Genomic DNA, 23,987 nt, shown 5'->3' on the forward strand with positions numbered 1-23,987 from the left:
AACTGTAACACATTTTTGTGAACATGCATATACCTTGTTTCTAATGTTGCCTGCTGAAACGCTAGTCTCACTTTTTGACTTACTTAGTTATTCAGTTATTTCATATACAAGGAGCATTTGTATGTGTTTTTTTTTAATCTAATCAGATCGTAATCACAGAATTATAAAATTATAATACCATATCATAACACTTTTCCACGCATAAACTTATTTTCTGTACACCACTTGTTTTAATTTGCGGTTGCTTGCACTTTGGACCAGAGTACAAAAAAACCTAACCTGCATGTCATTGGTGAAATGGAAAAAAAGGGAATATTCAGTTTTGGAAAACCCAAGCAGATGCAAAATTTGTATGTCACATATTTAAAAAGACACAGATCAAGAGACTACAGTACTGGGCTTTGAGGTGTGTGTCTTTTAAATCTCATCTGCACCTGCTAAGACATATCTGGATCATAGACACTAAAGGACAGGACACACACACACAGAGTATCCAATATTAAATATTATAATAATAATATTATGGGTAAGAGCAAGTCAGAAGACAGAGAATAGACATGTACAGAAATTACAGCATGTAGTGACTGAACTGGTCAAAAGAGCTAAACATACATGTCATCAAACCCAGCACCAGATAAAACTAGTTCCATCAGCATCACAACCTCCATTGTAGATTACCAACAGATAAAATAAAGTCTGCGGTCGAAAGCCTTTCAAACGCATATTTGACACTGGGATTATATAGCTGCTGTAAAACCAACAATTGCTCAGAAACAAACAGAACTTATCAGGAAAACATGTATATTTCATGAATGCTAAATTGACTTCTTATTAACAACTTACCTGTTAGCAGAAGTATCACTAAAATGTCTTTCTCCATATCAGAAACTTAAACAGTAAAAAAAACAAAAACAAAAATTTTAGCCACATCATACCTGTCAATAATTTAAGCTACATTTGTATGTACATTTTAAAGTCATACTTTGCTTCTTTACGTTTTACATTTTAGTCCATTTAAGACACAAGGAAGACAGCTGTTCTTCCTCCTTCTTGGTTCCTTATTAGGCTCTTTCTTGTTTTCTTACTTTCTTGGCCTGGTTTCCCGTTTACTGCAGATCCACTCCCTCCACCAGGCTCTGAAGCAGGCAGCGTTCTTAACCCACTTTTCATAGAAAGATGGAGTGAACTGTGACAACTTTGTCTCCTTTCATATTGCCTCCAGGACATACATTTCAGTGGTATATGATCCATTACCAATAAGATAGGAGCCATACTGTAGAATCAATATACTTCCACTGTTTTATTTTTTTAATGTGATTATTTTTATCATTGCAGTGCCATCTTCTGGTTATGTTGTCATTATCATTGTCACCATTTTGTCTGTTCCCGGCAAGGGAGTAGCCATGTTGTTTGTAGAAATGGCACCTCTTGCTAATTATGCGATTGTCTTGTCATTATGTGTGATGACACAACACTTTAAAAGATGACAACAACTAGGTCTCCTAGTACAATCTTTGGATTCATTACAAGTATTTTTTTGCTACTACTATTTAACTCATTGCACACATCTGCTAGAATAATGGAATGTGCGTAATAATAACTAGGTTGTACTTTACAATATTATTGTCTATACTGGGGCGGCATAGGGGTTCGCTTCCTGGGTCCTCCTTATATGGATTTTGCATGTTCTCCCTGTGTCTGCATGGGTCTCCTCCCACAGTCCAAAGACGTGCAGGTTAGGTGCATTGGCATTCCTAAATTGTCCCTAGTGTGTGCTTGGTGTGTGGGTGTGTTTGTCCTGGGGTGGGTTGGCTTCCTGTCCAGGATTGGTTCCTGCCTTGTGCCCTGTGCTTGCTGGGATTGGCTCCGGCAGACCCCCGTGACCCTGTGTTAGGATATAGCGGATTGGAGAATGACTGACTGACTGACTGTCTATACCTTTGTTATGTGTTTTGGCATCAAGAAAGAGCCTCAATGTAAGAATTTTTTTATACAGTGTAACCCCCTTTTCTATGCTAACTTTATAATGTAACCCTGTGTATACGATAAAGAGTCCTACCAGAAGAACAGGCTGACATTGTGTTCAGTCAAATATCTGCTCTCTAATATCTCTTTTTTCAAGGATGTCCCTTGCAGGTCCTAGTAGTTAGCATTCTTCCATCACTCACACATAGAGGCATTCTCCTCTCCTCAGGGTGTTAGTGTCTCTCTTTCTGCATTTTGATGAGTACAACTCCAGTGCCACCTTTGCCTTGTTGCAACTCCTTGACAGCCAGGTAAAATCCATAATATCTATAGACATTATACTATTATATGCAGAATATTTTAAAAGGAGAGCACATTTCTCATGCTGTGAACAATTCCAGTCAGTCAATGCTAATAAATTATATGTTGGTTTAAGGAATAACTTGCATATATATACATTCAAAGAAGATATAAAATGGGAGAAAGAATAAGAATAATAAAGGATAGGCAAACTTAGAAACAACTATACTTTGTCTGAATGTTTGTGTTTGTGGTGCAATGGTTCCCCCACCAACTCTCACAAATCACACTCTTTCTAAACCTATTATTGTGTCTTGTGTTCTGTGATATGACCCTAAACTGTTGCCTACAGTGAGTCTTCACTCCAACTGTAGACTCAGATGTACCCTGAAACAGCTTTAAGCCAACACTCTGAATTATGCCAACTATTGGACTGATTTAGAGAAAAATATACCCAATAATGCAAAATAAACTCAGAAACTGAAACCACAGTTGATTATAAGTATTGGCACTGCCTCATCATAAAACTATTTAGAACATCTATCTGTACTTTTAATACCTCATTCAGAATAATCAGAATTCTATATGGAAAGCTCAATCACAAAGTACAATAGAATTGCTTTTGTTTTATTGCTAGTTTATTACATAGTTTTCTCATATGGAAAAAGCTCTATAACATTTTCTTTTATTATTGCTGGGAGATGTATTATTTAATATAAAATTGGAATATATCAACTCAGCTCTTTTTCAAACAATGGCAAACTTTCTTGAATAAAGCATCTTTTTTTATTCTTCTGTTCCCAGAATAATTTAAGATCTTAGATGTTTTTAGGAAAGGGAGGGAAAAATAATAATAGGGATAACTGCATAGTTTTTTCAGTATATTATACGATTTGGCATTGAAGCAGTACACATTTACATTATTTTATTAATGTAGGAAAAATGAATTTGCTATATCAGATACAGTAATTTTTCTGATTTAAATTAACCTCAATACAACTGGCTTGAAAATGACTCTTATTATGGAGTAGTAAAATCATCGGCCTTATACATAAACAATATACAGTTATCTATAAAATCCATATCTGTCCTCATCTAGATTAAATTATCAAAAATATTAGAACATATGTCTATTATATTGGTTAGATTACTCCTCTGTTTATAAATATAGTACATATTTTTTGCAGTTTGTGAAATGTATTAAAGATAGACAAACAAAAAGAAATTTAACTCACCCAATAAACTGTGAAATCGTGATAGAGACCTCTGATAGATTTTATGTTAACTTTATAGTGAAGAACATTTAATATGTCTCTAATGAGTGTCCTGTGAATTATATTTGAATTAGCTTTGCATAAGGGTGGCATTTCTAGGAAAAAGTAATGTGATACATTCCCATCACTGCAGGGTTTCTGCAGTATCTGCACGTGTATTTGGATAATATTTAATCTGAAAATCACAAAAAACAAAATACATTCAGCATTCAAAGAAGTTTAAAAAAAATATACCAAAATGGTTCAAAACCATAATCTCAAGTGTCTAGGTCCTTCCATTCATCAGTTAAGAACTTGAATGTTGGAAGCAGCTTTAACCAGGTGGCATACATGCATGACATGAAAGATAGATTCATATTTCAATATACCACAAATGATAACATGCCATTATACTTCTACTAATGAGAAAAATCAATTGATTCATCTTAATAAGTTCATTAATTATTATTTTTGCCTTTGGTAATGGCAGTAATTAATTAGATAATTCAGGAAAGCACCCAACTCTTGGACTTAAATGAAGATAACTAAACCATACTTGTTTTAAGAATAAGTACCATTCATTTGATTTCACAGATTTTCTTGGCTTTGCAAACTTTTCAGTTTAATGTTTCCCTTTTAAAATTTTAGCATAACATCATAGCTTTAACAATGATGTGGAGTTACATGACGATGCTCAAGTTTCAAGTGGAATGCATTGCTTTCTGAAATGCACTCTGTGTCTTTGCCATGTAGTGATATGTTGCCTTTCTCAACTTGCTGTTAGTATTTTTGAACAGAAGCATCATAACACATAGACACACCTAAGTACACCAATTTCTGCTTAAAACAAAAATAAAAACGTATTTGCTAAAATGATACCATTACACAATAAATTTCCTCAAAATGCAGAGAATTTCACTCTCCTTGGCCTCTTGTACCCCAGGTAAGCCATTGATCTTCCTGACTCCAGACTCACTTGTCTGAGGGGGGTATAGTGCTTCTTTTTAAAGTTAGACCTAGATCTGAAACATCAGAAACCTGTCCCAAAAGCAGTTCTGTGTAAGATGGAGGCAGGCAGGGAAGCCACCCCACCAACAGCTTCCTACAGCAGCTCCAAAGTTTCCAAACTGAGCTGGCTAGTGTAACTTCTTCTTCTTTCGGCTGCTCCCGTTAGGGGTTGCCACAGCAGATCATCCTCTTCCATATCTTTCTGACCTCTGCATCTTCTTCTGTTACACCCATCACCTGCATGTCCTCTCTCACCACATCCATAAACCTTCTCTTAAGCCTTCCTCTTTTATTCTTGCCTGGTAGCTCTATTCTTAGCAACCTTTCTCCCAATATACTCAGCATCTCTTCTCTGCACATGTTCAAACCAACACAATCTTGCCTCTCTGACTTTGTCTTCCAACCATCCTACTTGAGCTGACCCTCTTAACGTACTAATTTCTAATCCTATCCTTCCTCATCACACAAATCTTAGCATTTTAAACTCTGCCACCTCCAGCTCTGTCTCCTGCGTTCTGATCAGTGCCACCATCTCCAACCCATTTAACATAAATGGACTCACTAACGTCCTGTAGACATTCCCTTTCACTCTTGCTGATAACCGTCTGTCACAAATGTAGTTTTGGTCTAGACTGATTTCAGGATAGTAGAGCAAGAGGCATACAGGAAACACTTGAAGATTTTTTTTTTAGTTTAAGCAAACATGCCATGGTAGAAGTGTTCAAAACTATAATGGAAAGTAGTACGGAGGATGCCATCTGTTATTTTAAAATGAGCTCTTCAACTAAAAACATGGATATAGATGGAAGCTGGTTTAAACTACATTTCAAACAATGTATTTATTTACAGAGAGAACTATAGACATATGAAATAAATTACCAAGTATTGTGCTACAAAGTAGTACTTTAAAAGCTATCTTTGCCATGATATTTTTGGAAATGTCATAGGAGTATGGACTGATGAGCTATGTGACCTAAATTACCTCTTCTGTTCATAAAATAGTTTTTATATTGTTCTTAATATTTATTTCCATTTAAATTAAATATATTAATGAATATTTTATAGAAGGGATTCTTGGCCTTTTTAATCTGAGAATCCAAATATGAAAATCAGTACCAAACTGGGATCCAAAAAGAGCATTATTGTTACAATGACATCAGAGCAATAAGTAGACAACTAACAATGTCCATATACACTTTTTTGTTTCCTTTCAGGCATATTTCCCATGTGAATGTTACTAAAAACAGAAAAGTGGAAAGCAAGTGTATTGTGAAACAATATTTATCATTCAAAACAAGGAGGAGATTCCATGTCCAAGTAAATGCTGAGTTTAACCTTTAGTAAAGAAGAGTGAGATCAGCATTTTTGGTGTGGCAAGAGGATGTAATTGTTTTTGGAAAGATAGTATAAATAGTCACTTAACCCAGCCACAGGGGATGCAAAAACCAGTGTGTTTCTTCGTGCCAGTCCGAAGCCCGGATAAATGGGGAGGGTTACATCAGGAAGGGCATCCAGTGTAAAATTTTGCCAAATCAATATGCGAACAACAATTTTGGATGATCCGCTGTGGCAACCCTTAACGGGAGCAGCTGAAAGAAGAAGAGGAAGCATAAATAGTCACTTGACTTAGTTGCTTGATTAATGGCTCTGGTGGATAAGGAATAAAGTTATCAGAAAACAGTTAACAAATGCAGATTACTTACTGTGTCTTATATAACATTATTTAAAAAAATTACATTTTCAAATCAGGTCCACATTTCTCAATGCATTTTTCTAAATGACTTTACAAATAGTTCAACCTACCCTACTTTTCATGTAAACATTAGCAGCTAAATTATTCCTAAAAATATATGTACTATTTGTTTTTTTATATAGTGACTGGGTAAATCCTAATGAATAATTTAATGAACTGTCTGGTTTGAAATGTTTATTCCCACTGAGTGATGTCATGCTGAAAGTCTACAGCTTGTCTCAACCTGTTGATATCTTCTGGTATTCTTACAGTCATCAGTGGTTCCACAAACACGTCCTTTACATTAGCAATATTTTTAAATGTAATAAACCACATAAGAACAGCATTAGGAGATGGAAATCTTTCATGCCAATGCATTAAACATAATGCAAAATATTTACATATCTGTTACGAATCTGAATTTAATGTATGTCATAAATACAAACATGTTGTCCATGTCCACTTGATGCTTTTGTTTTTACTTGGATAGATTATTGTAATGCACTCTGAATAGTTCTACCTAACAAAAACCTTAGGCAGTTAGTTCAGAATGTAGCAGCAAGAATCGTAACAAAAGAATTAAATTCTGAGCACATCACACCAGTTTTAGTATCGTTACATTGGTTACCCCTGTCATTTAGAATTAACTTTAAAATACTACTGATGGTCTATAAAGTCATGAATAATATTGCTCTTTTCTTGGAGTGCCTGTCCCCCTACATTACAGGTCATAAACTGGGATCTTATAATGTGGTCTGCTTATAATCCCAAGAGTGAAGCTTAAAAGAAATGGTGGAACAGACTTTTGCTATTTTCTTTTTTAACCAAAAACCTGGAATACTTTACCAATGTGGAACATTTTAAGAAACTCACAATTTTTTAATTTGGCTTTTCATAGTTTTAGTTTAGTTCTTCTCCTAATAACCTAGACATGTATATAATTATCATTTTCTTTAGTGAAACTGCAATCTTTATTAATCTGTACTTCTCTGCACTTCTCTTTTTGTTTCCAGTTCTATTGTGTTCTGCACCACCACCAAATAATCAAAGTCCTGTGTAGCTTCCTGTAATGTCTAAATGAAAACAGATACCCTATCTTGTCACACAACCCACTGCAGTGAATCCTGTAAGATGAAGCAGAAAGAAAAAAATAATAAAGAACTACCTAAAACATTTATGTTATGCAGAATGTCCAGTTTGACTGGGTGTTTTTTTTGGTTGTGGAACCCCTACATATTGGTTTTTTTTTTCCATCTTAACCTGAGATTTTTTTTTAAGCAGGAGTTTTTTGGGTTATTTGTTTCCACCCTGGCCATCTGACTTACAATCAGACTGTCATTAGAAACTTTTTTAAAAAATCTATACTTAAGAACACTTCATCTCTTAATTATATATCTTTCTTATGTAAGTGAGATTTATTTATTTATCTATACTAATAAAAGGCAAAGCTCTCACTCACTCACTCACTCACTCACTGACTCATCACTAATTCTCCAACTTCCCGTGTGGGTGGAAGGCTGAAATTTGGCAGGTTCATTCCTTACAGCTTCCTTACAAAAGTTGGGCAGGTTTCATTTCGAAATTCTACGCGTAATGGTCATAACTGGAAGCAGTTTTTCTCCATTTACTGTAATGGAGATGAGCTTGAACGCCGTGGGAGTTTCGTGTGACATCATCACGCCTCACGTAATCACGCAGTACATAGAAAATCAGGAAGACCTCCAAAAAGTGCTGAAGAAAACATGCATTATATAATTGAGAAGGCAGCGAAACAATAAGAAGCGGTTGAGTGACATATACAACTATATTGATGTGTTCTGCTACTTCGGAAACAAAGCACGATGTAAACCTACACTTTAAATTAAGTTCATAGACAGGCTGCCACTGGCGTTTGTAATTTAGTGCCTGCCCATATAAGGCCGTCCGTCAGCGGCAATCCAATAGCAAACTCCCACTAAATATTCACGGGTTAAGGACTGTGCTTATGCAGAGGAAGATGAGATGGTCAGCGTGGTGTTTGGCACAAACTCAGCGAAACTGCGAGAGAAAGTTTTAAGTGCCAGGACTAAGGTAACATTAAATACAGCCATAGACATAGCACGAGATGGCACCAGCACAACTGGGGAACTTCGATGCATGTACACCGAGCGGCTCACGTGAACTGACGCAGTGCACAGATAAAAAGCAACAGTTCCAAAGAGCTGAACAAAAACCGAATTACACAATTGAAAAGGCAGCAAAAAATATGAAGCGTCTGATACATACAAGCATATTCATAAATGCTGCTACTGTGGAAACAAAGCACACGGTGGAAAAAGTCAATGTCCCGCTAAAGGAAGACAGTGTAAAAAAAACCCGCATGCAGTGTGTCAGGTCTCGGATAAAGAAGAAGACGAGCTGTTTATTGATGCAGTAAGAAACGAATCGATGAATGAAACCTGTCATCTTTACAACGATTGACAAACACGGAATGTAACTTGAACACAACACATCCTACAAATACAAACCTGATTGAAAGAAATAATGATAATCAAATCATTGATGACAGCAACACTCAGTAACACTCACAAAACAAATACTGTATATTGACAGTCATGTTACGTTATTTTTAAAATGTTCCCTTTTCTTTTTCTAGCTTTTTTAACACACTACTTCTCCGCTGCGATACGCGGGTATATATATATCCCGATCTACATACTCGAATAATGGATACTTTATTCGCCATCAATGATTGTTTTGGTAAAGCCATACTCAGTGTATTCATTAGATGAACGGTAAAAAAGTAAGAGCGAGGGGAGGATGACTTATTGAGGCATGCAGGCTGTAGTGCGCGTCAACTCTATCTGAATTGCGATCACATTTGAAAAATATATCTTTTCAAGTTCTATTTAGTCCATATGTGTCAAACTCAAGGGCGCGGGCCACATCCGCCCGTGTAATTATATCCAGGCCGCGAGATCATTTTATATACTGTATTATTGTTATTAATGGCCCGGGTATATGAAGCGCTGGTAACACAATAAACTACAGATCCCATAATGCAGCGCTTCAGCTGCCTTGCCAACACTTACGCGTTAATCAAGTCTAGCTTATGATGCTGCAAGTTATTGCGAAGCTAGCTCACACGATGCTGAAGAGAAAAGTTGATTCTGAAAATAGAGCCTTTAAAAACCGATGGGAGGCTGAGTATATGTTTACTGAACCCGTGTGTCTCATTTGTGGAGCTAATGTGGCTGTAATTACAGAATTTAATCTAAGATGGCACTATGAGACAAAACATCAGGGAGTTCTGTGTTGTGGAGATTCTCAGGATGGATTGCAGGTGCTCATCAGTGAGGCTGAAAGACCTGAATGCAATGCAGAAGATACAGAAAGCAGAAGAATTAAATAAGAATCTGACACTTCAGCGGACGTTTTACCCGTACACAATCACAAAGTGATTTCAAGTGAAGTTGCTTTTATGGGAGACACAAATGCACCAGTGCAACTTTCCCTGTTGCCAAGTAATGTTAAACCAAGTCGTCACTACGGTGTTCCCAAATCGCACTTTGCTGATAAACCGAGCGCACTGAGTTTGCACGGCGCTTTGGTGACTTTGAAGAACAAAAAAAGTCCGTCTACATGCGGCTCGAACCTTGTGCATGTTTGGTAGCACATATCTGTGTGAGAAGCTCTTCTCAGTGATAAAGACTAACAAAACAGCACACAGGAGTCGCCTCACTGATGAGCACCTGCAATCCATCCTGAGAATCTCCACAACACAGAACCTCACACCAAACATAAACGAACCTGTTGCCAAAAATAGATGCCAGGCGTCCAGCTCTAAAATGACATATGAGCAAAGACAACTGAATGATTTGATTTGTTATTGCTGAAAGGAACACATTTTATTTATATTTCCAGGTTTTGTTATGCAGCATGTTCATATTTGAATTTGTATAATTTTGAAAGGATATATTTTTATGGAGAGCAAAATCTTTTGGGATATTTAAAATCTAAGTTTATTTTTTATATAAATTTACATAAGAGTAAAGAAATTTGAATGTTTGTTCTTTTAAGTTATTTAAGGTTTGAGTTGATTTATTCACGAATAATATTCCTGTCTGTTTTTACCATTCCTACCAAAGATATTTCTGTCGACTAAATAAAAATTCCTTCTATTTAAAATTTAAATAGAACTTGAACAAATACGATAGTTCATAATATCCACGCAGACTTGCACGTAAGAGCGGGAGTTATCCGTTTTAACAAGCAGCGTATTGCACTGATTCTGAAATAGCTGTGTGTGTATATATGTAGATATGTATGTATATGTATATATGTTTATATATGTGTGTGTGTATGTATATATATATATATATTTGTGTGTATATATGTGTGTGTATGTATGTATGTGTGTATGTATAGATATGTATATATATATGTTTATGTGTGTGTGTGTATAGATATATATATATATCTATACTAATAAAAGGCAAAGCCCTCACTCACTCACTCACTCACTCACTCACTCACTCATCACTAATTCTCCAACTTCCCGTGTAGGTAGAAGGCTGAAATTTGGCAGGCTCATTCCTTGCAGCTTACTTATAAAAGTTGGACAGGTTTCATTTCGAAATTCTACGCCTAATGGTCATAACTGGAAGGTATTTTTCTCCATTAACTGTAATGGAGTTGAGCTGGAATGACGTGGGGGGGCGAGTTTCGTGTGACATCATCACGCCTCCCACGTAATCACGTGAACTGACTGTCAACGCAGTGCGTAGAAAACCAGGAAGACCTCCAAAAAGCGCTTAAGAAAACATGCATTATATAATTGAGAAGGCAGCGAAACAATAAGAAGCGAGCGAGTGACATATACTACCATATTCATGAGTGATGCTACCTCGAAAAGAAAGCAAGGTGTAAACCTAAATTTTAAATTAAGTTCATAGACAGGCTACCGCTGGTGTTTCACATGCTCACAGGTAATGCGGGATACAAGTTTAATGAGAGGACGCAGGATATAAACGAGAGTTTTGATCACTTTGTAACTAAGTTAAAATTGTAGGTGAAAGGGTGTGCTTATGCAAATTCTGAGAGACTGTGTTTGTGGGGGATTGACAGTTAAGGCGGGTGGGGGAGTCACGTCATCATATCCCCTCCCATTCATCTAATTTCGCTCTGAGCTGAGCTCCGCTGCTAACGCTGTCTTCCGAAGCAACTTCGTCAGACTGCCACCAAATACTCACAGAAAAATCCACACGCTGTCTCTAGAGTTTCTATACACTGAATCCTCCAGGCACTACTTACAAAAGGTCACATTGACAATCGTGTTACGTTATTTTTAAAAACTTTCCTTTTCTTAGCACAAGCACAGCTGAGAAGCTTCGATGCATGTGCTCCATAACGCGTTAAAAAATAACACATTACACATTTAATCACACTTTGCATTACAAGCAGATTACATTGATCAGCGCATCCCGATTCATTTTACCCTCGCACCACCTTAGTTTGACAAGAAGTTTGAAAAAATATGAGGTTAACACTGAAAAACAGATCACCAATTCAAGCTTTATAAATAATCGATTCACCATCAATAATTGTTTTGGTAAAGCCATCCTCCTTCCATTTTATAATTTTTCCGCCACTAGCCATGATTAAATGAACGGTAAAAAAGTAAGAGCAAAGCGAGGGTGACTTATTTAGGCAGGCATATATATGACAGCAACACTCATGACAATGTCAATCATGTTACGTTATTATTAAAATGTTTCCTTTTCTTTTTCATTACTTCTTTAACACTGCCAAATTTCAGCCTTCTACCTACACGGGATGTTGGAGAATTAGTGACGTTGGAAAGTTCAATATGGCGGCCGACAGTGGTGTTATACCAACGAAATAAGTATGGACATCAGTTTCCGTTAAAAGTTCAATATGGCGGCCGAAAGTGGCATCATACCACCGAAATATGTACCAAATTTCAGCTTCTACCTACACGGGAAGTTGGAGAATTAGTGACGTTTGGAAAATTCAATATGGCGGCCGACAGTGGCGTCATACCACCGAAATAAGTACGTACATCGGTTTTGGTTAGTGCAGGGAAGCCACCTACCAAATTTCGTGAAGATGGGGCCATAAATAAGAAAGTTCAACATGGCGGACGTTGTCGAACGTTATCGACCGTTATGACCGTTACGTGTAGAATTTTTAAATGAAACCTGCTTAACTTTTGTAAGTAAGCTGTAAGGAATAAGCCTGCCAAATTTCAGCCTTCTACCTACATGGGAAGTTGGAGAATTAGTGATGAGTGATTGAGTGAGTGAGTGAGTGAGTGAGTGAGTGAGTGAGTGAGTGAGGGCTTTGCCTTTTATTAGTATAGATATCATATAATATATGAATGACCTCCAAAGATCGCTGAGACTTTTGATATCATGAACGAGTCTGCAAAAACTGTTGTCTCCTGCCCAGCAAAAGTCGAGCAGCCAGCGCGCTTCTGCCTTAAGTCAAAGTGAGCACTTTTAATTTTTTTCATCCTCCCCCTGCGCTATAGCCCAGACAAGTGCAAACACGGGACCCCTTTTCTACACCACGGCAAAATAATATTAAGGCAATTCACACTTTCTTTTGCACGTGCCATCACAGCCGATTAATGGCAGGGACGTCTCACCAGTCTACACAAGACCCACCGCGACTGTCCCCAAAAGCCGATCATAACGTCAGCGAACACATCTCTCTATACTATATAAAAGAAAAAGACAACTTTGCTTTCTTTACACCTTTTTTTCTTTGATCCCAAACCAAAGCCTTTCTCGCTTAACACTGCAGAGGACACAAAACTAATTTTCTTTAAATGCAGGTAAGGCACATTACCAGAGGCACAAATTTGAATGTTCACATAGAAAATGTAATTTCTATACCACAGCCGTCGTGTAGCGCCTTTCAAAAGATGAGAGATGATCCATATACATTTTAGCTGCTGTAAGTTACTTACCTGTTGTGTTACACAGTCTTTAAAATGTAGTTTACCCGCAACCACTCCAGTAGTGCTCAATGTACCTGTACTTTTAAAACGTTAATGTTTTACTGTTTAATAACTTATAGACTATATTTTATTATTTCTCACTTGCACTCAATGACCAAAGGTATACACACACATATATAAAAGCTATACACACAAGTATATGTATGTGTATATATATGTATGTATGTGTATATATATATATATATACACACACACACCCCTATCTACATTATATATATATATATATATACACACACACACACACACACATACATACATACATACATACGTACGTACGTACGTACATACATACATACATACATACATACATACACACATATATATAATTTGTGTGTGTGTATATATGATGTAGATAGGTATGTATATATATATATGTGTATATGTAGATATGTATATAGATATGTAGATATGAAGATATGTATGTGTATATATATGTGTATATATGTATGTGTTGTGTGTGTGTGTGTGTGTGTGTGTGTATATATATATATATATATGACAGCAGCAATCCAAGCTGTGAGAAAACAGTAAAAAGGAGGCGTGTCAGACGTCGTGGTACATTTTCTGATGCAGCTAGATCTAAAAAACTTTGTGACGCTGCCAAATACACAAAACAATTACTTTGACAATCATGTTACATTATTTTTAAAATGTTTCCTTTTCTTTTCATAACTTCTTTAACACACTACTTCTCGCTGCAAGCGCGGTATATATATATATATATATATATATATATATATATATATATATATATATATATATAGATAGATAGATAGATAGATAGATATGAGAACAACACTCATATCAATGACAAAACAATTACATTAACAATCATGTTACGTTATTTTTAAAATTTTTCCTTTTCTTTTTCGTACCTTCTTTAACACACTACTTCTCCGCTGCGAAGCGCGGGTATTCTGCTAGTATATATATATATGACAGCAACACTCATCACTCACAACAGTGACAAAACAATTACATTGACAATCATGTTTCGTTATTTTCAAAATGTTTCCTTTTCTTTTTCATTGCTTCTTCAACACACTACTTCTCCGCGGTTGGTATTTTGCTAGTATATACTGTATATAGTATGTATATATATATATATATATATATATATATATAGTGGAACCTCGTTTACGGGTAACTTTTTTTTTCGAGTGTTTTGCAAGACGAACAAAAATTTTTAATAAATTTTGACTTGATAAACGAGCAATGTCTTGCAATACGAGTAGTATGGATACACTTTGTCTGCTGAGCGTCATGTGATTACAACTGAGCTTATGGTTCTTCTCTCTCTCTCTCCTTATCTCGCTCGCTCGCCCAGCGTGTCTCTCTCTCTCTCCTTATCTCGCTCACTCGCTCGCCCAGCGCATCTCTCTCTCTCTCTCCTTATCTCGCTCGCTCGCCCAGAGCGTCTCTCTCTCTCTCTCTCTCTCCTTATGTCGCTCGCCCAGCTCTCTCTCTCTCTCTCGAACTGCTACAGCTGCCATCCTGGATTCTCCAACTGTTTGGGCGCCCCCTGGCGGTGGCCACGTCCTCTCATGGGCATCCCAGTCTCTGTGGCCCCCAAATAGACCCGGGCGGCTGCCCTCTCGTGGCCGAGGAGAAGTATTGTCCCAGTGGACTGTCCCGGCGTGCCGGCTGGGCAGTGTCCCCATACATCTGTGACACTATATATATGTATATGTAGACTCAAACCGATTATAACAACAGCAATCCAAGCTGTGAGAAAACACTAAAAAGCAGGCGTGTCACACGTCGTGGTACATTTTCTGATGCATCAAGACGAAAACAACTTTGTGACACTGCGGCCAAATACACAAAACAATTACTTTGACAATCATGTTACGTTATTTTCAAAATGTTTCCTTTTCTTTTTCTTTACTTCTTTAACACACTACTTCTCCGCTGCGAAGCACGGGTATTTTGCTAATTTTAAATATATTACTTCATATAGGACATACAAATCAATATTAAAGATACAAGGTTGTTTTTTACAAGTATAATGTGGACATTTGTAGTAGCCTCTAGCATAATCTGTAGACATTTAATGTGGACATTCAGTAATTTTTACCTGTCCAGTCTGTAACTTTGAAGCCTCATAGCCTCTGAAGCATTGTAAGACTGACGATTGTTCTCGAAGTGTCTTTTAGGCACTAATTAATGAGACTTAGATCTAAAATGTAACAATACAATTTAACCACTGAAAGATCATTATCTCAATGACAATTTTAAGTAAGAAATGATAAAGAATGTCTTTCAGGATAACAATACATCATAAGAAATATATTTACCATTGTAGCACATGAAAGAGATCTGCTCACTACAACTTGAATCTCTCCAGGAGTCATCTGATTGAATTTGAGCACAGTAAACGGGATGGACTACATTTCGTGTAGGTTATTTTGTCTCCATTGGACCACTGCCAAGTATCGTTTCCATGTCTGAGCCCAATCCATCCATCATTCGCATTGACTTGAATCACCTGGGGCCTCATGTATAAACGGTGCGTACGCACAGAAATGTTGCGTAAGAACTTTTCCACGTTCAAATCGCGATGTATAAAACCTACACTTGGCGTAAAGCCACGCACTTTTCCACGGTACCTCATGCCTTGTCGTACGCAAGTTCTCCACTCGGTTTTGCAAACTGGCGGCACCCAACGTCAAAGCAGTGCTACTGTTCTTGTGTGATTACTCATTATTTTCATGACGCGGCTTTATAAATACACTGAAACTAACCGCATATTGTTTATTAGTGTAATGCATCTGATTGTAATTAACTCGTAACAATATAATGGTCCAGGGAACAGCCATAGTATTCCAAATACCATAACTGCTTTAGCGTTGTTACTCTCACTTCTTCTTCTTCTTCTTCTTTCAGCTCCTCTTGTTAGGAGTTGTCACAGCGGATCATCTTTTTCCATATTACTCTCACTGCACGACTCGGAGTATTTATATCACTGTATCTGAGTGTGAATCACAGCAGCAGCTGATCGGAAAGAGAATTATCGGTATACAGTTTTAAGGACACGCTGTCTCAGCCACGGCAAAACGTTTTAAAGCCTTTCCTGTACAGACCTCGCGGTTCAGAAACAGTTTAATCCCAATAACTTTAAATGCACTCAATCAATTGCTCCTTGTAGAACGGTTTGTACTTATAAGTACAATCACCCCACTGTAAACTTGTACTACAGTTATAATATCTCACAACCTGGGCCACTTTATAAAGCGCGTATTTACATATGATGACGATATCATTTTTAAGGTGAAATGCAGCAAAATATGTTTGTTAAATTATACACATAAAACTTTAACTTCATTTAAATAATCTATATTCTTCACTGAGAGTGTCGTGAAGGATAGAATAATTAAACATGTACTACGAAGATATTTCAATGTTCTTTAAGCGTTTTGAAGAATCGGCGCTAAGCTTACAGATGGCTTAACGTCTATTACAGAGCTGATTGTATGGCGATCGGTTACTTGGGGAAAGAAAAGCAAGGACTGCAGTGACGGCCACGCCAATATATATTGAATATAAAACAGAAAGAGAAAATAACAACACAGCTAAAAACGCAGCGATAAATTTCGACAAAAGATAAATGCTTGTCATGAGCACGAGGCTCATGAAACACATGTTTAATAATGTGCTTTAGCTCCTATCATCATGAAAATGACATCACGTATACATCTCAGTATTTTAGTTATTCAGAGAGCTGTAATATCACAAATGTAATGGACTCTGTGTCCAGTTGGAGGAAGAGAGCCAGTTTAAGAAGCAAGTAGTGATTCACACACATAGATCACATACAGTAGAAGATCAAATACAAAACAAAGCATTTAACGTGCTACTTTAATTACGATGTGATTTGAGAAACTGGTTAATTAAACGATTTTAAGATGAAGTTTATAATCTACTAAATGACAAAATAAACTACGTGATTAAAGTGGAAATGTCGAGATTGAAGTGGACATTTCGTGCTTTTTCCCCACCGTGTGGCTTTTTCTCTGTACCCTAATAAGCTTTCATATGACACTCAGACAGTGGGCTTACAACTCGGCTTTCCACGGCGACTTTGATATGTGACTTCTTTTTATTTCCGCACTGTGCGATTTTGTGGATGTGAGCTTTCATGTTTCTCCAACACGCTATGTCACTCGATCAACTTTCTTTTGTTGATTATACCACGGCTTATTTGAACAAATAGTATGTTTTTCCTTTGCCTCCACTTGGTATTCGCTGAAATTCTTATGTTTTCCCCCGTGCTTTTCCCATTGTCTTTTCACAGAAGGCTGCGCTTAAGGGCGATTTATATTGATTTGCATATTCAAATAGGCGTAATTCTGGGAGGATTTGGGGCGTTACATAATGCGTGCACGAGCGTTAGTTTTCACGCTGATCGGGATTTATGTAGCGGAAGAACGTGGAAGTTGGAGTACGCACAGATTCCTGCATCTGGATTTTTCTGTGCGTAAGCACATTTCGGCTTTTGTGCTTACGCCATGTTATACTGCGAGTTCCACGCACGGCGTTATACATGAGGCCCCTGGTTATTGACTGCTTGGTTATCAACAGTCGCCAGGTCAGTGTAATGTGATCTGCAGTACTTCTGAGCATCATACCAGGACAATGCAACTGATACAAAAATATATGTTGTAGTGCAAGACGATGGTCCACAGACTCCTAAAAAACAGAGTTCACATGTGAGCAGTATATTCTGATTTGTTATTTATCTTTTTAAATGTGAAATATTTGCAATTCTGAGAGAAAATAATTAATTAAAATGGATGTACACATATTGGTAAATGCATTATTCAGCAAAAAATATAAAAAGTAAGAAAACTGTAATTTTTTTTTCAGTTTTCATAACTACAGTATTACAACAAATAATGTTTCATTTTATTAATCTGCCAAATAAGATAATTAAGAATATCTGTGTGTTTTGAATTAATTTTTGTTATTATGCTTTCTCAAAGCTTAAGCTCTTTCTAGCATATCTATAAGGATGGCAAGAAAAAAAAATAACTTACTGTTACTGCAGAAGAAGAATGATCTATAGTTGCACCGACAGACATTCCAGCCTCCATTAACTCTAATCATTCCGCATAATTCACTTGTCCAGTCTTCAGTATTCAAATGCCAATTTAAATCCCAGTTTCGAAATGCTGAATTCCCTCCATCAGACCATGTCCAGCCATCATTGAACAGGCCAATCCAGAAGGGACTACCTTGTGCTTCCTTCATTATCTTTTCATTTTCACTCTCATTTCTTATGCTGACCAGGTCTGTGTAGTTTACTCGGCAGTAGTTCTGAGCACTGCTCCATGTTATACTCTCATTTATCCAGAAATATCTCCCACTGATGTTATTAGTTTCTGTGATCAAAATAAACACAATAATTATTGATATACTTATAAAAGTTAAACAGGGAGAATATACCTACAGTCAAATCATATATCATTCTTCATTCCTAGAGCTGATAGATATAAAACAGAAAATTAAAAACAATGCACCAAAGTTTTATATAGTCATAATTTTATCTGTGAATGTATATTAGTTTCACATTGTGTGTGTTTACATGCACTCACAAAACCAGGATACAGTGAGAAACCTAGTTAGGGTAGACACCTAGTTTCTTAAAAAACCCTGTTTACATGTGCAAGTCCCATTTTGGAGATCTCCCCTGTTAAAATGCTCCAACATTATTAAGCTGTGCAAGAAACAGTCAAACAATATCATTGGCTGTCATGAATCATAAAACAAGCATGGAACCTGTGTCTCCCAAGATTGGGCTGCTGAGCCTAGCACTGTAATTTCAGATCATTAACATAAATTGACCATTTTTGAAATACTGAAACAGATTATTTCACCCAGGAGAAGGAATAATGCGATTGCCTGAGCATTTGCCTCAGGAAATTTATCTTTGTGGCTTCTTCCACAGTTTTGTACCTGTGGCTGCTAGATGTAACTGGCCATAGACTTGTACAGGATAACTGAGTGCAACAGATATGCATATGAAATTCTTAATTGCAACCCGGTTAAGGGTTTACATGGCAACATAACTAGGTTACTCATGGAGAGATCTACTTGTGTTAACCTAGTTTCTCAGAAACCAATATGCAAGACAAAACAGGAATAATGGTATACTTTGAAACCTTTTTGAAACCAGCTTTATGGGAATACCCGGGTTTTCAAAGCACATGTAAATGTATTCATTGTGTGAATTGTATTTAATTAGGATAGTACTTTTATAAATTATTCTTCTTTTTAACATCTGAACATGTCAGCCTCCACGTACACATTTCCTTTACAATAGCATAGATGATATACAGTATAAAAATGATTTAATGAAATTCTTGGAGTCTCTGGCAACTACTACACTTTCTTTCTTACTCCTACTGTTCCATCTGCCTCTCCCACTGTTATACGTGAATTTACAAATGTCCATTGCTGCCACATCTCAGCTTCTACAAAGTTTCATGCAAAAATGGATTTCCAAAAACACAATAATGAAACCAGGTTTTTAAAGTAAAGATGCAACACATTCATAGTCCATAAATCATGTAGAAAATTTCCATAAAAGTGAATGTACAGTATTTAGTGAATGAAAGAACTTTTTTGTCTTTCTCATGTAATGCACACATTTAATGTGAAAACAGCAGCACTCTTAAATAGAGTAACATAAGTAGGGAGTTAGGACAGGATAAGTGCCAATTTCTCATAGAAGACAGGTATTTCTCAATTTGAATTCTTCCTGTCTTTGTTTAGCTAAATAACTTGACTGCACACTAACATATAACAGTCACCTTAAAGGAGAGGTATGGTAGCTGTGCCCATTCAAGCTGATTCAAGTTAAAATTCTGGAGTAGCCTGGTAAATTAAATTAGTAATTAGGATCTCTTTAACAAATAATTCCCAGAAATTCAGCTGAAATTGGAGATGCTGTGAGTCCAGAGTAAGACTAGAAAGAGGTTGGTAAAATTATTTTCACTACAGAGAGTATAGAGCCAAGTCAGGCTTTGTAAAGGGAGTGAAAAAGTTGAGAAGTGCATAGATGGAGTGATCAGTTAATGGGGATTAGTAAGAGAGCAGACAAGGCATTATTAGAAATATGACAGATATACTGAAAGTAAAAACCAAAGAAGAGAAGGAATGTAACAATCTGCCCAGGTCATGGATGTGGTCATTGGAAAAACCCAGCATGTCAAACTTGTCTTCCAAGGGTTTTACTCCTTAGAAGAGACCAATATGGGCAGATGCTTTGGCACCTGCCCAATATTCAAAGAGAAAAAATGGAGCAATGACTATGCAGCTCTAGAATGATCATTTGTTCCACTAAGCACAAAATTTCTATTGTGAAGGACAATGCCAGAGCCAGATAAGGGTTTGCTGATTTCAATCAGATATTACCAATTACCAGACAAGACAGCTTTCAATGGAGAACAAAGTGGAACAATGGAGTGATCCTGGTCATACAAACATTTAAGGCTAGTAGTGCAAAAACAAGTGTGCCGAGAGCATCTCAAGAAGAAACAGCACACAAATTGCAGTCTCTTTGGGAGCTACAGTAGTAGTGGTCACTTGAAACATAAGCAGATAAGAAAAAAGTGTTAACGTTCCAAATGCTGTTTGTATTTACAATTCATATGTCTAGATGGAATAAAAAAATATATACAAACATATATTCAAGAAAGAAGGAAAGGAACTTCTTAACAATGCGGTCTCTGGCGTTGTTTATTTCTAAAACTAAACAAGTAAACACTAATTTCAAAGAAAATAACAATGTCCACAATTCTTCTTTTCTTAAAGAAAAACTTTAGTAAGGCATAACTAAAGATGAATCTTTAGAAATTGAAATTAACACGCAGTAACCAGTGTTTTGTTAGATTACGCTTTTAAATGAAAACCAATCACCAATATTGACAAAAGGGGATTCTTAACCTTGTTTATGTAGGTTTGAAATTTTAATAAGAATTAATAAAGTATCTATCTATCTATCTATCTATCTATCTATCTATCTATCTAACTGAAAAAGTCTATAACCTGCCTTCATTAGAGCCCCTATTCCAAATTCAGATGCTGTGTGTAAATTATTAAAACAATTCTTGATTTTTTTTGCCTGGTCTTCTCTCCCTTTACTTTACATTTCAGTTAGCCACTCCTGAGTATGCAACATTGAATTACTCAAACCAATACCAAACACTAAAACTAACACTGTTCAACTGAAGCAAACTACTAAGAGATGCCATCTTTACCCCCCTACTGAATTATTCTTTAACCAAATATCTTAATGGGAACTTAAATGGTGCAGGGAATGGATTTTTAAAAATACATAGATAGGGAAACCATTGAGTTACCAATGAGTGTGCAATCTCAAGCCAATGTTTAGCTCAGGCTTTGTGTAGACTCCTAAAGGCAGAAAGTGCACAGACAGCTTTGAACTTGTGTTAGCTGTTGTTCTATGATATTTGCAATTTTAGTGGCTCTGGTGTATTTGTTGTGGTTTCAAGCAAAAGGGGCAACACAAAGGGATCAAGATCCAGTGCTCCACCTTTTGCTTGAAACTACAGCTAATACACTACAGCCACTACAGTTAGGTTAGTACTTGTCCTTTTTTGCATATGTTAAGGTGTTTTGTGTTTTTTCATGTGTTCAACAGCAAAAACATAAAAGCAAAAACAAAATATTTTTGTCTTGTCAAAGGAACTAATAAGATTTTAGTCTGGGAAATCATAGGATGCAATATTTCAAATCTATTTGCAATTTTGGATGCTATAAAATATATGCATAAAAAGTTAGCATAAAGATACTAAAATAACTGAATTACTAAGTTAACATTTAAATATATTTTAAAATACAAACGTGTATTAAATATAAACTTGGAAGTTTTAGATAATCAAACTTGTCCAGTACCTTTGTAGCAAATAAAAGTCTTCCTAAACTCACAGACAGTATCCAGCCAGGAACCATCTGCCTTGACGTAAGCACAAAACAAGTTCCTTTTCCAATTAGAATAATTTATGTTGTCTCCATTGGACCATTTCCAGTTGTTTCTGTCATTATAGAGCCCTACCCAAAAATAATTATAATAACTATAGTTTCTTGAAATTTGTACCAGTTGCTGATGCATGTCTTCACTTTTAACAGTTACCAGATCCGAGTTGATACTGATTCTACAGAATTTCTGAGCTGCATTCAATGTCATAGGAGTTGGTACAAAATAAAAATCATTTCCACTGCAGGAAATAAGTAATATGGAGTCTGCAATACAGAAAAGAAAAATACCAAGACAGAATGAGAGTTTTTGCAATAATAAGTGATTCAGTTGTTTGGAATACATCTAGAAACCTGTAACATTAATCTACTGCCAGGACAAAATATCTTATTTAACAATTCCTTGTTATGGTATGCTGACAGTTTAGGCTTACAGATTTTTTTTTTTTTTTTCAGAAAAAAAGAATACTTAATTCAGGACTGGTTTACGGACACTACGGTTCTCCTGCCCCCATACACACATATACACACAGACAAACCAAATGCAATATACTACAGTATACACCAAAAAAAATTAATAAGCCAGCATTAAGGCAGACGCCTGGGACTTGCAAGTCATCACAGAGCCAGTTTGAAATCACCTATTGCTATTCACATATATGTCTACCAAAACAAAGCTCCTAGTAGTGTGATGCTATTATAATCTGTGTAATCAGATGTAATACTATTGTATGCTCAGTACAACTCGTAATATTTAATTTGTGCGTTTTATATAATAACTAGGTCTTAGAATCTATTGCAATCTTTAGAAAAAAATTGAAATGTAGAGATGTCAGGTAATTTAAAGGAACTACTCTGGGCATCTCTCTCCTCGGAGGTTTCGTTTTGCCGAGATGCTTGCATCGCTGTTGTATTAGCGGAGGGAGGAAAAGAAAAAGGGATACCGTTTTGCTGATGTGCTCGTCTGGATTCTGTATTAGCGGCTAAGCGAGCAATTTTTTCTTCAGAGGTTTTGTTTTGCTGACGTGCTGGCCCCGCTTGTGTTTCCTCAGAGATGGAGACCTTACTCCAACTCCACCTCTCACTTCCGGGCCGGACAGACAAACACACACAAACCTCCACACGTAAACGTTTATATATAAGATCCTTTTCTATTTTGGAATTATTTAGATAATAACTCTTAACTTGTGCGCTCAGAGCTCATGTGGGAAATGGTCTGTAACTGAAATATCAAATGGGTACAAATGACCTCACTAGCTCTTTAATATTCAGGAGGTAGTCTTCCAAGAGAGTAGAATTTGAAATTAGATAAAATCCTGGGGTACATGCAAAATAGACATTGACAGGTATTCTGGGAAAATAAGTATGAAATTGTTAAGAGTGGCATTGTCTATTAGAATGTGTATGTTTAAGCTTAGATAAAGTGACCAGTGTATTTTGCTTGCAAGAATAAGTGAAAAGGACGCTTGGGACTTTAAGATTAACATGTTTCATGTCTATATCTAAAGTAATTTAATTAACAATCAACCAGACCATGGGTGGTCCAAAATTTTTGACTTAGGCAACATCTTGCATAAGGCAGTCAGCAAGACTCTATAAATACAAAGGATTTTATAATAAGCATAAGGAAAAGGAGAGAGAGAAACAGCTGCCAAAGAGAATACATCCTGGTGAGACATACAGAGCAAGCAATGTACCTGGCTGA

This window comes from Polypterus senegalus, chromosome 11 (assembly GCF_016835505.1).
Source record: "Polypterus senegalus isolate Bchr_013 chromosome 11, ASM1683550v1, whole genome shotgun sequence".
Lineage (NCBI taxonomy): Eukaryota > Metazoa > Chordata > Cladistia > Polypteriformes > Polypteridae > Polypterus > Polypterus senegalus.